This window comes from Penaeus vannamei, chromosome 6 (genome assembly GCF_042767895.1).
Source record: "Penaeus vannamei isolate JL-2024 chromosome 6, ASM4276789v1, whole genome shotgun sequence".
Lineage (NCBI taxonomy): Eukaryota > Metazoa > Arthropoda > Malacostraca > Decapoda > Penaeidae > Penaeus > Penaeus vannamei.
Window position 1 is genome coordinate 44,458,091 of NC_091554.1, and position 12,500 is coordinate 44,470,590.

General features: G+C 44.0%; 1 protein-coding gene across 1 annotated transcript in view; it reads left to right on the top strand.

Annotated features, from left to right (window-relative positions):
• LOC113828405 (uncharacterized) overlaps window positions 1–12,500 on the top strand; it is a 110,258-nt gene that overhangs the window by 45,318 nt on the left and 52,440 nt on the right. The window lies entirely within an intron of this gene.

Sequence of the window (12,500 nt, forward strand, 5' to 3'; positions counted from 1 at the left end):
TCTGAAAGTCGTATCGAGTGCAAAGTGCTCGGCGAAGATTTCTATCACTCTCCCGTAAAATGTTTGTCTGTCGATGTGTTTCGCCTCACGCACGAGTCGGTTGCTGGGGGGGAGGGGAGGGGGGTCTGGTCTCTCTCTTAGCCACGCGTGTGTGCCTCTTCTTGTTTCCTACCCTTCCCTCCTCCCATTCTTTTCTTCTTTCTGTTTGTTTTTGTTGTTTTTTGTTTGTTTGTCTTCTCTTTCTCTCTCTCTCTCTCTCTCTCTATATATATATATATATATATATATATTGTAGGATTTCTTGGTCTGCATTTCTCTCTCTCTCTCTCTCTCTCTCTCTCTCTCTCTCTCTCTAAATTTCTCCTTATTTATAAATTTTTATTTTATTCTCTTCCTGTCTCCCTTCCTTTCGCTTTCTTTCATCCATTTTCTCTCTCGCCCTCTTCTGCTCACGTTCGCGTGCTTCTAATGCCTGTACTAAATATCCTCTTTTCTCTCTCTTCCTCAAAATATGTGAACGTTCGCGCATTTATACTTGGAGGGAAAGTATAAGTATATGGTATTTCTAAATCAGAGATAGAGAGAGAAAGGGAGAAATAGAAAAGAGAGAGAGAGAGGGAAAGTGAGAAATAGAAAAGAGAGAGAGAAATAGAAAGAGTGAGAGAAAGAGAGAGAGAGAGAGAGAGAGAGATAACTGACACAGAGAGAGAAATAGAAAGAGAGAGAGATAACTGAAAAAAAAACAGACAGAGTGAGCCAAAGACGGAGAGAGAAACAAAAAAAGAAAGGGAGAGAAAGAGAGAGACACAGACCAACAGAGTCCGAGAGATGGCGACGATGCAAGAATTTCGCTTTCGTCGGCGCTTTTGGCGGGAATTTTGAATTTATGGCCAACGGACGGGGTTTCACCGGGCCGATGATGTACTTTTTAACGTTTTTTTTTTTTTTTTTTTTTTAATACTTTTTCACGCGTTTTCATTCATTACTTTCCTTTTTTTTTGTATTTTTCGTGTTCGTGATGTTGGTTTTATCGATGGTAATAGGGAGCGTTCTCTGTTTTTTCAATGTTGAATGTCTCTGTCTATCTCTATCTCTTTTTCTTTCCTCTCTCTCTCTCTCTCTCTCTCTCTCTCTCTCTCTCTCTCTCTCTCTCTCTCTCTCTCTCTCGCTCTCTCTCTCTCTCTCTCTCTCTCTCTCTCTCCCTCTCCCTCATTCTAATGCGGTATTTTATGGCAAGTAAATGATCTTAATTGAAATTAGAACTTGGAAAAAAAGTGTTCCCTCCACTTGCTATGAAGGTCGGCTTTGTTGTCACGCTTCTCGACCGTCACTTGTTTTTCACGCACAAGTGATGGCGGTTTGGTCGGCCTCTTTACTCTTAAGCAGAAAGACTTTTCTCTCTCTCTCTCTCTCTCTCTCTCTCTCTCTCTCTCTCTCTCTCTCTCTCTCTCTCTCTCTCTATAAGATGGGTTTTCGTAGGAGTCGAATATTTTGGATTTTTTTTTTCACTCTTTGTTTTATTTCTTATTTTTATTCTTGTTATCCTTATTGTCTTTCGTTAGTTTCACCATCGATATTTTACGTCTTTGTTTTATTTCTTACTTTTAACTCTTATTATCCTTATTATTATCTTTCGTTACTCCCACCATCGCTATCCTTATCCATTTTTTTCTCATGTTATTATCATTTCTTCTTTATCTCCTTTTTCTTCCCCTTACTCTTCTTCTTTCACGCCTTTTGGGGGGAAATTATAGACTAAAAGAGTAACGGTTGAATAGAAAACGGGAGTTACGCTTTCCTGAATAGAACAGAAAGAGTGATCAACTGCTGAACGTTCTTGGGTGTGGGAGATGGAGAGAAAATGGGAGAAAGGGAGAGAGAGAGAGATAGATAGTGAGATAAGGAGAGAGAGAAAGAGAGAGATAGATAGAGAGAAGATGAGAGAGAGAGAGACAGAGAGAGAAGATGAGAGAGAGAGAGAGTTATAGGCACAGATGCAGAGAGGGAGAAAAAAGATAGAGAAAGAGAGACAGAGACAAAAACAGAGAGAGAAAGAAAGACACAGACAGAGAGAAAGATAAAGCGAGAATAAACCAGAGAAATAAAAAAAAAGTAACAAAATGAGAAAGAAAAGAGAGATCAAGAGACCAAAACAAGAATGGAAAACCGAGCGAACCAAACTCACAAACAACGAAGGTTAACGGTCGTGTACAACGTCACAAAAAACGTAAATGGGGCAGAAAATTTGACGCAAAATAACCGTGGCATCTTTTGCGTTTTGGGATGAATGAGGAAGCGCGGAAGTCGAGGCGTGAAACTGGTTTTAATTAGACGGTGCTTTTGTAGGTCGTGTTGGCGATGAGAGTAAGAGAGAGAGAGAGAGAAAAAAAGTAGATAAGGACAGAGAGAGAGAGAGAGGTAGATAGGACAGAGACCGAGGGAGAGAGAGAGAGAGAGGTAGATAGGATAGAGAGAGAGAGGTAGATAGGACAGAGAGCGAGGGAGAGAGAGAGAGAGGTAGATAGGATAGAGAGAGAGAGGTAGATAGGACAGAGCGAGGGAGAGAGAGAGAGAGGTAGATAGGATAGAGAGAGAGAGGTAGATAGGACAGAGAGCGAAAGATAGAGAGAGAGAGACAACGAGACGTAAGGAAAGAAAAATACAGAAGCAAAGAGAAAATAGATAATAAAATAGTATATGAATTAGTTTAATATTTTTGTCTATGATTAAAAATACAACGATGTTTATTAATGTTTTTTCTTTCTCTTTTACAGGTAAGCTTTCTAGTGTGAGGAGTTAACAATGAGTGCAGGTGACTTCCAAGTGGTAAGCTTTTGCAATTATTTATACATATATATATATATATATATATATATATATATATATATATATATATATATATATATATGTGTGTGTGTGTGTGTGTGTGTGTGTGTGTGCGTGTGTGTGTGTATGTATATGTATATTTATATATATATATATATATATATATATATATATATATATATATATATATATATATAATGTGTGTGTGTGTTTGTTTGTTTATATATATACACATTTATTTACATATTCAGGCATGTTTTGAGGGTGGATATTTTTCTATTATATATTTTCATTTCATTATTTCCTATATATATTTCATTAATGTCTCCAATTTTCATCATCATTATATCTAGTCTGCGTGTATTGCATTTCTCTCTCTCTCTCTCTCTCTCTCTCTCTCTCTCTCTCTCTCTCTCTCTCTCTCTCTCTCTCTCTCTCTCTCTCTCTCTCTCTCTCTCTCTCTCTCTCTCTCTTTCTCTAAGAACTCGCAAATCTTCGTTAATTCCCGCCTCGTGTAGCCTTCAACGTGCATCTCGGTATAACGGTCTGGTGTAACGAGACTTTTCGCCGCTAACGACACAGTACGACCTCTTTTCAAACAGCCATTGTTGGAGTAGAAAAAGGCGGGAAAAAAAGAGATTAAATAAAGCCTTGAAGGACCGTTTAGAGGGTAGAGAGAATTTAACAGAATTACAATTATAGTGATGTTGAAAAGATAATGATTATATATTTGTATATTCAGATACGATAGTCGAAATATTTTGGTAAATTTAACCTTGATGTGAATTCTATCGTGTTTGGATTTCCTTCCCGCCAATATCACCGACAATAATAACCAAAGAATGAAAAAATATACAATTAATATAGAAGAATAAACATTTCTGGAAATCATACGCAAAAAGTATATACGAAGATCTTTATCAGGTTAGGATCCCCCCTTCCCGCCCGCCGCCAAAAGGGGTCGCGCGGGGAATTTCAGGGATCAAGGCTGATCTAGTAGCGTTTCCTCCCGTGTTAAATGCTCCTCAATACAAGGCCTCGAGGGGGTTTGTATCCTCTATTGTTTTTGCGATCAGGGTTGAGGTTGGGTTTGTTTCGTCTATTGTGTCGTCTATTGCGGTGGGATGCGGGCACGCTTGGCTCGACCTTCTGTGATGGCGGGATTCGGGGAGGGGGAAATATCCGGTAAATGAGAGATAAAGGGAGGGGGAAATATCCGGTAAATGAGAGGAAAAGGGAGGCAGAAATATCCGGTAAAAAAGGAGGTAAAAATATCCGACAAATAAGAGAAAAAGGGAGGCAGAAATATCCGGTAAATGAGAGGAAAAGGGAGGTAAAAAGATATCCGACAAATAAGAGAGAAAAGGGGAGGGGGAAATATCCGGTAAATGAGAGGAAATGGGAGGCAGAAATATCCGGTAAATAGGAGGAAAAGGGAGGTAGGAATATCCGACAAATAAGAGAGAAAAGGGGAGGTAGGAATATCCGGTAAATGAGAGGAAAAGGGGAGGGGGAAATATCCGGTAAATAAAAGGAAAAGAGAGGTAGAAATATCCGGTAAATGAGAGATAAAAGGGGAGGGAGGAATATCCGGTAAATAAGAGAAAAGGCGAGGCAGAAATATCCGGTAAAAAAGGAGGTAGAAGTATCCGGCAAAGAAGAGAAAAAGGGAGGTAAAATTATCCGGTAAATAAGAGAAAAAGGAGGTAAAAAAATATCCGACAAATAAGAGAGAAAAAGGGAGGCAGAAATATCCGACAAAGAACAGAAAATGGGAGGTAGGAATATCCGGTAAATAAGAGAAAAAAACGAATCCAGTCGATAGCGGAAAGTATAAGGATACTGATACGTAGGTTGTAGGTAAGAATGGTAGAGAGGGAATAGGCAATAATTGATAATAGGGAATATGCACACACGCACATACCCACACGTCTTGGCTATAAGAATGGTAGAGAGGGAGTAGCTAGTAAAAAACGATGATGGTGAATACGCACACACACACATACACACACACACACACACACACGCACGCCTTGGCTTTAAGAATGATAGAGAGGGAGTAGGTAGTAAAAAAACGATGATGGTGAATACGCACACACACGCACATACACGCACACACACGTCTTGGCTTTCCCATCGCTAGCGCCACCCACGATCGCTTTCTACACGCGAGCTCTATGGCGACTCCCTTCTCAAAGCACGCCTCTGCGCTTTCTCGAACCGTAGCGGGGATGCTCTTCTGCGCCGTCGGGAATCGCTCACTCCCCTCACCCTCACCTTCTCCCCTCATATCTCCCTCATCTCACCCTCAGCCCTAGCTTCTTCATCCTCTCCCTCAGCTCTCATCTATCCTTCTCCCCTCATCCTGCTCCCTCACCCCTAGCTCCTTCACCCTTATCCTCTCAATCACCTCCCCACACCTCCCTCACCCTCTCCCCTCACTTCCCCATCTCACCCTTTCACCCTCATCCTCTCCCTCACCTCCCCACCTCACCTTCTCCCTCACCTCCCCACCTAACCCTCTCCCTCACCTCACCCCTTCGCCCTTTCACCCTCACCTTCTCCCTCACATCCCTCACCTCACCTTCTCTCACCCTCTCCCCCATCCCCCTCACCCTCTCCCTCAACCCCCACCCCCTTGAGCATGCCGTTGCTCTTCTCGCACCCACGGCAGAGTCTTGGTGAAAAGCGAAAGTTCGAGTCGAGTGGGTTTGAGGGAATTGTCCTCAGGGTTCTCCTTCGTTCTTTTTTTTTTCTTCTTCTGCTTCTTCTTCTTCTGTTTCTTTTTGTCTTTTGGGAGATTTTGGTTGTCCTGATTTTTTTTCTCTTTTTTTTCTTTTCTTTTTTTTCTTATTTTCTTTCGCTTATCTTATTCTGTTGTATTTTCTCTCGTCAGTGTCCTCGACTTCGGCATTAACTCCCCCTTCTTTTTCTCCTTTCCTCATGTCCTCCACATCTTCATTTATCTCTTCCACCGCTTCGTTCTCTCCCATCCTCCTCCAACTCTTCCTCCTTCTCCTCTTCCTCTTCCTTCTCTTGCTCCTCTTCCTCCTCCACCTCTTCCTCCACCTCCTCCAATACCTTTTCCACCTTCTCTTAACCTACTCCTCCTCCACCAGCTCCTACTATTCTTACTCCTCCTCTTCCTCCTCCTCCCTCTCCTACCCCTCCTCTTCCTCCACCTCCTACCCCTCCTCCTCCTTCTCCTCCACCACCACCACCACCACCACCTCCACCTCCGTCTCTCTGCATAAGAATGCCCACATACCAACCCCGCCCTCGTGCGTCACCCTGGCTGCCCGGGAGAGCTACACACGCCCATGATTTCGGTCGGTTTTTATATTTGTCAATCGAGGCGCAGTGGGCGGACGTGGGCGTGGGGCGTGGGCGGTGGGAGAGGCTTTCCCGGTGGAGAGGGTGGGGTGGTGGAGGGGATGGAGGGAGGAGGGGGAGGAGAAGATGGTGTGTAGAGGAGAATAAGTAGGAAGAGATAAGGAAAAGGAGATAAGAGTAGAGGGAAAGGAGGTAGATAGGAGAGGTAGAAGGAGAGGGAGAGAGAAAGAGGGAAAGAAATGATAGAGGAATATAGAGAAGAAGGAAAGTAGGAAATAGATAGGAGAGACAGAGAGAGAAAGAAAGAAAGAAGGAAAGAAATAATAGAAGAATGTGGAGAAGAAGGAAAACAGAAGAGAATGACAAAGTGAAAAATGGTTAGGTAACAGAGGAGAACGAGAGAGAAAGTAAGAGAGAACCAGATGCAAATGAGACGAGACGAGAAAGGGGGGAAAATAGGAGACGAAAGCGAAAGAGGACAAACGAAGGATAAAGAAAGAAAAGAGAAAGAGAAACTCAAAATCGAAGTGAGAATCAGCGTCATCGAGAGAAAGAGAGGAGGAAGGAGAGAGCGATAAAGACAAAAAGAGAGAGAAAGAGAAATGAGAATCAACGTCATCGAGAGAAAGATAGGAGTAGAGAGAGCGCGATAAAGAGAGAGAGAGAGAGAAAGAGAAAGAGAGAAAAAAACGAGAAATCAAGAGAAAGATAGGAGGAGGGAGAGAGCGATAAAGACAGAAAAAGAGAGAAAACGAAATGAGAATGAACGTCATCAAGAGAAAGATAGGAGAAGGGAGAGAGCGATAAAGAGAGAGAGAAAAAAAGAGAAAGATAAAAAAAAAAAACAAGAAGAGAAAAGATGCCATTGGTCATGCAAGGGTGACTCGTTCGGAAGAAAAATAAAAATATTCGTATGTCCGACTTTTCAACTAATTGCCTTTCAATAGTTGGAGGGAAACCGCCCCGCCCGGACACGCGAGCGGACGGGCGGGCAGCCAGGTGTGACTTGGGGAGGGGGGGAGAAGGAGAAGAAGGGAGATATGGAGGGAGGGGGAAATGGAGGGAAGGAGGGATGAAGGGTGAAGGGAAATATGGAAGGAGGAGATGGAGGGAGGAAGGGGAAATGGAGGGAGGGAGGCGAAGACTTGGGGGAGTGGGGGGGAGGGAGAAGGAGGGAGGGAGGGAAGAAGGGGGAAATGGAGGGAGGGAGGGGAAGAAGGGAGATAAGGAAGGAGGGGAAGGGAGAATGGGGGGAGGGGAAGAAGGGAAATATGGAGAGAGTAGATGAAGGGAGAAAAGGGGGGAGGTGAAGGGAGATATGGAGGGAGGAGAAGAAGGAAGAAGAGAGGGAGATGTGGAAAATGGAAGAGGCAGAAGAAAGGGGCAAGGGAAAAGCAGGAATAGAGAAGGAAAGAAAAAAGGAGTGGAAGAGTAGTAAAAAAAAAAAAAAAAAAAAAAGAAAAGGAGAATGGAAGAGAAAAGAGAATGAGAATGAAACAGGAGAGGAGGGGAGATCTCACTGTCTTTCACCTTTTCAAATGGATGACGTTATTGTTCAGATTCGTAGTCTTGCGGGGCCGGAGAAAGGGGCGGGGGGAGGGGGGAGGGGGGGTAATTGATGAAAGATATGCCGTAGGATAGAGACAGAAAGGAAGAGAGATACGAAAGGTTGAGATAGAGGAGAAGCGAATAGAATGCGAGTCAACTTGAATAAAGAAATATGAATAAGTATATGAATGGATAAATGCAAGTCATACGCTCAGGATCATATATATATATATATATATATATATATATATATATATATATATATATATATATATATATATATATATATATGTAAATGCCTAGTTTTTGTGGAGTCACACAGAACACGTGCAGACTGAACCGCTTCCTGGTTTATTAGGTTAGGCAACCTCGCCCAAGGAAAGCATTTAGGAAACGTATAATAAAGAGCATATATGAGCATTTTTTCTTTTTTTCTTTCTTTCGTTTTTTCTTTTTTCTCTCTTTCTGGGGGTAAGGAGAGGGGGAGGGTGGGAAACGTATAATAAATAGCATATATGAGCATTTTTTCTTTTTTTTCTTTTTTTTTCTTTTTTCTTTCTTTCTGGGGGAGGGAGGGGGGGAAACGTATGATAAATAGCATATAAGAACATTTTTCTTTCTTTTTTTTTCTTTTTTTCTTTCTTTCTTTTTAGGGGTAGGGGGAAGGAGAAGAGGGGGAGGGGGGGAAACGTATAATAAATAGCATATATGAGCATTTTTTTTTTTCCTTTTTTCCCCTTTTTTCTGCATATGTGAGAATTTTTCTTTGTTTTCCTTTTTTTCTTCCTTTCTTTCTGGGGGTAGGGAGAGGGGGACCAGGGAGAGGGGGGAGGGGGGTATTTCCACAGGGAGACACGTCTGTTCCCTTAAGCGGCCATTTTTCATTTCGGTAAAAAGGGATTGGCGGCGCCGAAGGGGAAGGAGAGAGGAGAAGGAGGAGGGATGAAGAAGGGAAAAAGGTGGGGAGGGGAAGAAGGAAGAAATGGAGGGAGGAGAAGAAGGGAGAAATGGAGGGAGAAAGAGGGAGGAGAAGAAGGAAGAAAGAAGAGAGATGTAAAAAATGGAAGAAGCAGAAGAAAGGGGAAAGGGAAAAGCAGGAATAGAGAAGGAAAGAAAAAAGAGGGAATGTGGGGTATTCCCACAGGGAGACACGTCTGTTCCCTTAAGCGGCCATTTTTCATTTCGGGAAAAAGGGATTTGCGGCGCCGAAGGGGAAGGAGAGAGGAGAAGGAGGAGGGATGAAGAAGGGAAAAAGGTGGGGAGGGGAAGAAGGAAGAAATGGAGGGAGGAGAAGAAGGGAGAAAGAGGGAGGAGAAGAAGGAAGAAAGAAGAGAGATGTAAAAAATGGAAGAAGCAGAAGAAAGGGGAAAGGGAAAAGCAGGAATAGAGAAGGAAAGAAAAAAGAGGGAATGTGGGGTATTCCCACAGGGAGACACGTCTGTTCCCTTAAGCGGCCATTTTTCATTTCGGGAAAAAGGGATTTGCGGCGCCGAAATTCGAGAGAGAAATGTTGCGTGGAGTAATGCGGAACTGGAAGGGGGGGGGGGGGTCCCTCTCTTTTTTTTTGGGGGGGTGGGGTGGGGGGGGGAGGGAAGGGGAGGGAGGGGTGGTATTTCTTTGTATTTGTTGGTTGGTGTGCAGTGTTTTTTCATTCATTTTGGTTTCCTGTTTTATTTGTTTCTTTTTTTTCATTCGTTTTGTTTATTTTGGTATTTTAGCGATATTTAATTGTTTATCTACATCTATCTTCATATTTGCTTATTTCTTGTGTTTTTTCATCACAAGATTTCATTTTCCTCACACACACACACACACACGCACACACACACACACACGCACACACACACACACACACACACACACATACACACACACACACACACATACACACACACACACGCACACACACACACGCACACACACACACGCACACACACACACACACACACACACACACACACACACACACACACACACACAGTCATCCAGATAGTCCTCAGGTGTTAAATTGTTCATCATTTTCACGATGAACAAAAGGCGAAGAAATCGTGTATCTTGGAGCGAAAAAATATATACATTTGAGTATTTTTTTATTTGCAATTTTCTTCCATTTTTCTTCGTTTCTTTGTGTCTTTGATGTATGGGTCTCTCCGTGTCTTATCTGTCTCCCTCCCCTCCCGTCTTTCTCCCTCCTCCCTCCTCTCCCTCTCCTCTCTCTTCTTCTCTTCCTCCTCGCATTCTTGGCACTCCTCCCCCTCTCGTCCTTCTCCCTCCTCCTTCCTCTCCCCTTCCTCTCTCTTCCTCTCTTCCTCTCTTCCTCTCTTCCTTCCCACATTCTTGGCACTCCCCTTCCTCCCGTCTTTCTCCCTCCTCCTTCCTCCCCCTTTCTCTCTCTTCCTCTCTTCCTCCTCGCATTCCTGGCACTCCCCCTCCCGTCTTCTTCCATCCTTGTTCCTCTCCCTCCCACTCTCTTCTTCTCTTCTTTCTCGCATTCTTGGCACTCCTCCCCCTCTCGTCCTCTCTCTCTCCTCCTCCTTCCTCTCCCCTTCCTCTCTCTTCCTCCCCCTCCCGTCTTCCTCCACTCTCCCTTCCTCTCTCTTCCTCCCCCTTCCTCTCTTCCTCTCTTCCTCCTCGCATTCCTGGCACTCCCCCTCCTCCCGCTCTTCCTCACACACCGACTGTCACCGGGGGCTTTATGGCTCTCTGTTGACACACAAAGTCCAGGGAATGCCGGTCATAAATTAGTTCTATGGCCGGGGGGGGGGGAAGGGGGAAGGGGGGGAGATAGGGGCACGGGATGTTTATGCGTTGTCGTCTTCTTCCTACTTTTTCTCCTTTCTCTCTTCTATCTCATCTATAAGTCTTTCCTCCTTCTCCTCGTCCTCTTCATTCTCTTCCACCTCATTACGTAACTCTTTCCACCTCCTCTTCTTCTTCCTCTTCCTCCTCCTCCTCCTCCTCCTCCTCCTTCTATTCTACTTCATCCATAACTCTTTCCACCTCCTCCTCTTCCTCTTCCTCCTCCTATATCATTTTCTTCTCCTCCTCCTCCACTTCCTCCTCCTATATCATTTTCTTCTCCTCCTCCTCTACTTCCTCCTCTTCCACCTCATCCCATAACCCTTTCCACCCCCTCCCTCTCCTCCTCCTCCCCCTTCTCTTCCTCCTCCTCCTCCTCCTATATCTCCTCTTCCTCCTCCTCCTCCTCCTCCTCCTCCTCCTTCCCCTCCTCCTCCTCCTCTCCCACCTCCGGGATGATGACCTGGCCCAGATTGCGGCCCAGACAGCTCCTCATCACCGCCATCATCACCATCATCACCATCACACGAGTCAACGGAGTCGCCAAGGCCCCCGATGAGGTCGCGATAAGCCTTATCTACGTCGTCCCAAGCCAGTTAAGGGACGGAGAAGGGAAGAGGGGGAGAGGAGGATAAAGGAGGAGGTGGAAGAGAATGAGAGGTGGAGAAGGGAGGAGGGAAGAGGGGGAGAGGAGGATAAAGGAGGGAGGGAGAAGTGGGGGGATGATAGGGGAAGGGGAAGTGGAAGAGATGGGATAAGGGAGAATGGATAAGAGGAAGAGAAGATGGAGGGAAAAAAGGAGCAGGAGCGGAAGAGAGAGAGAGAAAGAAAGAAAGAGAATAAGAGAGAAATAGAGACATAAACAGAGACAGAGATAGAAGATAAATAAAAGAGAATAAGAGAGAGAGAGAGAACATAAACAGAGACAGAGATAGAAGATAAATAAAACAGAATAAACACGAGGAACAGAAGGAAATAGGCGAGAAGGAGAGAAAGAGAGAAGAAGCGAATAAAAATGGGAGTTGATATCATCCGAGTTGTCGTAATAGATGTAGAATTATGTGTTGTATCGTATCGCTGATGCTGTCTGGTGGGTGACCCTTGTTCGAAGGTCTGTTAATTACTCCTCTTAATGTATTCTTTCTGCGTCTTCGGTCTTATTTTTTTACATTTTTTTGGTATATATCTATTTTGTGGATTGTTATCGTTGTTTTTGTTGTCTTTGTTTTTTTGTTTCGAGGACATGTGTGGGTTTTGTGGCGGGGTTTGTCGTTATTTTTGTGTGCATCGTGGTTTTATGTTATTAACTTTTTTCTTTATTCTCTTGTTTTGTAAAGGAGGAAGAGAGGGAAATGAGGTAATATATATGTTATGAAAACGCTCCCCAACTAATTAAACCACAGAACATTTTTTTCATTTTTTTTTTTTTCGTTTTTTTTTTTTTTTTTTTTTTTTTTTCGTTTCTTTTCATTATAATTGCAATTTTTTCGCCCGTCGTACAAGAACCACTACCGCGCCGTGTAAGGTAGTGGTGGTCGTAGCCGAGAGCCCTGAGGGGTCGTGGCGAGTCGTTGATGAGAAAGTGTTAATGAACGCTAACTGGAAGGACACACTTGTTTGCGGTGAATTCCTGGTATGTGTGCAGTTGTGTGTGTGTGTGGGGGGGTGAAGGGGAGAGGGGGAGTAGGGAGGAGGGGGAAGGGATGGGGGGATTTTTGTGTGGGGGTGGAGATGTAGTGGGATGGTGGGGGGTTAGAAGGGGGTTATGTGTGTGTGTGTGGAGTGAGAGGGGGGAGTGTGTGTGTGTGTGGAGTGAGAGGGGTGTGTGTGTGTGTGTGTGTGTGTGTGTGTGTGTGTGTGTGTGAGTGCGTGTGTGTGTGTGTGTGTTTGAGGGCAGGGATAGGGGTGTATGTGCGTGGAGGTGAGGGAGGATGGGGATGTTGAAGTTAATTTACAATTATAAATGGTTTACAAAAAAAAAAAAAAAAAATGCT